We start from the raw sequence: 5,485 nt of genomic DNA, 5'->3' as shown, positions 1-5,485 counted from the left end.
ACGAAAGGGAGGATAGGCAGGTGATCGAGAAGGGACGCTCTCAGACTGATGGTTTGAGATGTGTCTATTTTAATGCAAGGAGTATCATGAACAAAGCGGATGAACTTAGAGCGTGGATCAGGACTTGGAGCTATGATGTTGTGGCCATTACAGAGACTTGGATGGCTCAGGGGCAGGAATGATTACTTCAAGTGCCAGGATTTAGATGTTTCAGAAAGGACAGGGAGGGAGGCAAAAGAGGTGGCGGTGTGGCACAACTGATCAGAGATAGTGTTGAAGATGACTGAAGAAAAGGAAGAAGACATGGAGGGATTGTTTACTGAGTCTCCGTGTGTGGAAGTTAAGAACAGGAAGGAGTCCATAGTTCTACTGGATGTTTTTTATAGGCCACCCAATAGTAACAGGGATATTGAGGAGCAGATAGGGAGGCAGTTTCTGGAGAGGTGTAATAATAACAGGGTTGTCGTGGTGAGAGATTTTAATTTCCCAAATATCAATTGGTATGTCCTTAGAGCAAGGGGTTTAGATGGGGTGGAGTTTGTTAGGTGTGTTCAGGAAGGTTTCTTAAAACAGTATGTAGATAAGCCTACAAGAGGAGAGGCTGTACTTGATCTGGTATTGGGAAATGAACCTGGTCAGGTGTCAGATCTCTCAGTGGGAGAGCATTTTGGAAATAGTGATCACAATTCTATCTCCTTTACCATAGCATTGGAGAGAGATAGGAACAGACAAGTTAGAAAAGCGTTTAATTGGAGTAAGGAGAATTTAGGCTATCAGGCAGGAAATTGGAGGCTTAAATTGGAAACAGATGTTCTCAGGCAAAAAGTATGGAGGAAATGTGGCAAATGTTCAGGGGATATTTGCGTGGAGTTCTGCATAGGTACATTCCAATGAGACAAGGAAAGGATGAAAGGGTATAGGAACTGTGGTGTACAAAGTCTATTGTAAATCTAGTCAAGAAGAAAAGAAGAACTTATGAAAGGTTCAAAAATCTAGGTAATGATAGAGATCTAGAAGATTATAAGGCTAGCAGGAAGGAGTTTAAGAACGAGATTAAGAGAGCCTGAAGGGGCCATGAGAAGGCCTTGGCAGACAGGATTAAGGAAAACCCCAAGACATTTTGCAAGTATGTGAAGAGCAAGAGGATATGATGTAAGAAAATAGGATCAATCAAGTGTGACAGTGGAAAAGTGTGTATAGAACCGGAGGAGATAGCAAAGGTACTTAATGAATACTTTGCTTCGGTATTCACTATGGAAAAGGATCTTGGTGATTGTAGTGATGACTTACAGCAGACTGAAAAGCTTGAGCATGTAGATATTAAGAAAGAGGATGTGCTGGAGCTTTCAGAAAGCATCAAGTTGGATAAGTCACCAGGGCTGGACGAAATGTAACCCAGGCTACTGTGGGAAGCGAGGGAGGAGATTGCTGAGCCTCTGGCAATGATCTTTGCATCATCAATAGGGACAGGAGAGGTTCCAGAGGATTGGAAGACAGGAGAAGACCCTGACAGGCAGGATTTATGAACATTTGGAGAGGTATAATATGATTAGGAATAATCAGCATGGTTTTGTCAAAGGCAGGTCGTGCCTTAGGAGCCTGATAGAATTTTTTGAGGATGTGACTAAACACATTGATGAAGGAAGTGCAGTAGATATAGTGTATATGGATTTCAGCAAGGCATTTGAAAAGGTAACCCATGCAAGGCTTATTTGGAAAGTAAGGAGGCATGGGATCCAAGGGGACATTGCTTTGTGGATCCAGAACTGGCTTGCCCACAGAAGGCAAAGAGTGGTTGTAGACGGGTCATATTTTGCATAGAGGTCGGTGACCAGGGGTGTGCCTCAGGGATCTGTTCTGGGACCCCTACTCGCTGTGATTTTTATAAATGACCTGGATGAAGAAATGGAGGGATGGGTTAGTAAGTTTGCTGATGACACAAAGGTTGGGGGTGTTGTGGATAGTGTGGAGGGCTGTCAGAGGTTATAACAGGACATTGATAGGGTGCAAAACTGGGCTGAGAAGTGGTAGATGGAGTTCAACCCAGATAGGTGTGAGGTGGTTTACTTTGGTAGGTCAAATATGATTGGAGAATATAGTATTAATGGCAAGACTCTTGGCAGTGTGGAGGATCAGAGTGATCTTGGGGTCTGAGTCCATAGGACACTCAAAGCTGCTGCGCAGGTTGACTCTGTGGTTAAGAAAGCATACGGTGCATTGGCCTTCATCAGTCGTGGGACTGAGTTTAGGAGCCGAGAGGTAATGTTGCAGCTGTATAGGACCCTAGTTAGACCCTACTTGGATAACTGTGCTCAGTTCTGGTCGCCTCACTTCAGCAAGGATGGGAAAACCACAGAAAGGATGCAGTGGAGATTTACAAGGATGTTGCCTGGATTGGGGAGCATGCCTTATGAGAATAGGCTGAGTGAACTCGACCTTTTTTCCTTGGTGTCAGAGGATGAGAGGTGACTTGATAGAGATGATGAGAGGTATTGATGGTGTGGATAGTCAGAGGCTTTTTCCTAGGGCTGAAATGGCTAATGCCAGAGGACATAGTTTTAAGTTGCTTGGAAGTAGGTACAGAGGAGATGTCAGTGATAAGATTTTCACGCAGAGAGTGGTGAGTGCGTGGAATGGGCTGCCAGTGACGGTGGTGGAGTCAGATACCATAGGGTCTTTTAAGAGACTCCTGGACAGGTATATGGAGCTCAGAAAAATAGAGGGCTATGGGTAACCCCAGGTAATTTCTAAGGTAGACATGATCGGCTCAGCATTGTGGGCCAAAGGGCCTGTATTGTGCTGTAGGTTTTCTGTGTATCTATGTTTCTATTCTCATAAGGTAAACCCTTCAATTCAGACAACATCCTTGTACAATTATCTATGTGTTATAATTGTGTAGCCATTGACTGGATTTTCTTATCTGAGAAATTTCTGTTATCTGAATTATAAAGGTGATAGAGTTTTCAAAAGCACCTTATTCAATCTATTGAATCTGTTTTGCTTCACAGCTCCTCACATACTTTTGAATGCTCCCAATCTTTGTTTAAACTTTAAAATAAATAATCACAAAGAATCAACTTGCTTATTCCTGAACTCCTAAAAGAACTCAGGAATCAAAAACAACTGAGATCTGACAATCCTATCTGTGAATCTGAACGGAATTTTCCCTTATCTACGGGCATGAAAATAGCTGACCATAAGCCAATGCTATCTTGTCTTTTTGTTTTTCCCTTCACTGAGTAGCCCTCTATCACTGTCCATTTCAATTTCTCTTTGTTCTACTAAATCTTCATAAAATGACTGAGGCAACAGCTTTTGTGCCTCTTCACTCACTTCTAAAATGACTTTGAATTAAAAACATCAGAATCCTACACAGGTGAAGAACTGTCAACAGAGGAAGTGTCCAGCGTTTCAACACACCAAGGGCCTTTGGGGTTCATTACAAAAACTGATGTCAACAGCTGATTTTTTTAACAGGAGTCTGAGAGCTTCAGCAGGTTTTGTTGATAATGAGTGAGTTGAGAGAGCTTCAACAGGTATTGCTTGTAACAGAGGTGAGAACGAGGACATCTGCAGATGCTGGAAATTCAAACAACACACACAAAATGCTGGTGGAACGCAGCAGGCCAGGCAGCATCCATAGGGAGAAACGTACAGTCGACGTTTCGGGCCGAGACAGTTTTATCTCCCTATAGATGCTGCCTGGCCTGCTGCGTTCCACCATCATTTTATGTGTGTTGAGAGAACCTCTGCAGGGGTTGTTGGCAACAGGAGCGTGACAGCATCAAAAGTTATTGATGTTTGACAGGAGTGTGAAAGCATCCGCAAGTAACTTTGAAAACAGGAGTGTGGTTTGAGTTCTTCAACAGGTATTGTTGAAAACAGGAGTGAGGTGTGAGAGCTCCTGCAGGTATTGCTGATAACAGAGATGTGAGAGTTTAACAGGTATTGTTATCAACAGGAGTGTTGTTTGAGAGTTTCAGCTGTTCTTGTTGACAACCTGGGTGGGGCGTGAGTGATGCAACAGGTATTTTCTGCGGGTATTGTTGTAAACAGGAGCGTAGTGTGAGAGTTTCAAAAGATATGGCTGTTAACAGGAGTATGGTGAGACAGCTTCAACATGTATTGCGGAAAACAGGAGTGAGAATTTCCATAGGTAGTGTACATAGCTTGGGTGTGGTGTGAGGTCTTCACCAGGAATTGTTGATGACAGGAGTGAGATCTTCAACATGTACTGTTGGTCAGAGGAGTGTGAGATCTTAGAGCATACGAAATGGGAGCAGGAGTCGGCCATCGAGCCTGCTCCACCATTCAATAAGATTGTGGCTGATCTGGCCATGGACTCGTCTCCACTTGCCTGTCTTTTCCCATAACCCTTAATTCCTCTACTATGCAAAAATCTATCCAACCTTTTCAAGAGAATTTTGGTAAATTATCACCAAAACCTCTATCAGGTATTGTTGATAACAATGGTGTGAGAACTGCAACAAGAATTGTTTCTAACAGGAGTGTGGTGTGAGAGCTTCAACAGGTCTTGTTAACAGGAGTGTGATTGTATTAACAAGAGCGTGGTGAGTGAGTTTAAACAGCAGTGTGAGATCTTCTGCAGGTATTGTTGACAACAGGAGTGTGAGAGCTTCCACAGGTGTTGTTGCTAAAAGGAGCATGAAAGATTCAACAAGTATTGTTGCTAAAGGGAATGTGAGAGCTTCAACAGATATTGTTGCTTACAGGTTGAGAGAGCTTGAAGAGGTCTGGTTGTTGACAGGAATGTGCTTATAACCAGGGTGTGGTGTAAGAGCTTGAACAGGTCTGGTTGTTGACAGGAATGTGCTTATAACCAGGGTGTGGTGTAAGAGCTTGAACAGGTCTGGTTGTTGACAGGAATGTGCTTATAACCAGGGTGTGGTGTAAGAGCTTGAACAGGTTTTGCTAATACCAGAAGTGTGAGAATTTCAAAATCAATTGATGATAACAGGAGTGTGAGAGCTTCAACAGGTATTGTTAATAACAGGACTGCATATTTTTAACAAGAATATGGTGGGAGAACATCAACAAATATTGCTGTTGACAGGGTGTGAGAGCTTCAACAGGTATTGCTGAAAACAGGTGTGGGATTTTCGAAAGCTATTGCTGATAATATGGCAGGTGAATAAGAACCAGTATGATAGAGCTGAGGATGAGCCAGCAGGTTTACAAGTAGATAATGGATGAAAGATGAATGTAAGGAAGGACAAGCCAATGATTGGGTACAAATGCAGAATGAGCAAAGAGTTCAATTGTACCTGTTATGAAGGTACCACAGCTCTGAGGGGCCGAAGGAGCGGGAGAAGCCCCCTCCTTCCGGAGAATCGCAAGATCGCTATTAATTCGGGTCTCGGACCCAGGAAGTGAGAGACAATGCAACGGTTCTGGCCATTGTTCTTAGAGGCACCTGTGTGACGTGCATGTCCCTGCTACGTGACAGCTACCATGGACATGAACA

Source organism: Hypanus sabinus, chromosome 15, assembly GCF_030144855.1.
Source record: "Hypanus sabinus isolate sHypSab1 chromosome 15, sHypSab1.hap1, whole genome shotgun sequence".
Taxonomy (NCBI): Eukaryota; Metazoa; Chordata; class Chondrichthyes; order Myliobatiformes; family Dasyatidae; genus Hypanus; species Hypanus sabinus.
Note: the sequence above shows the minus strand (reverse complement) of the source record.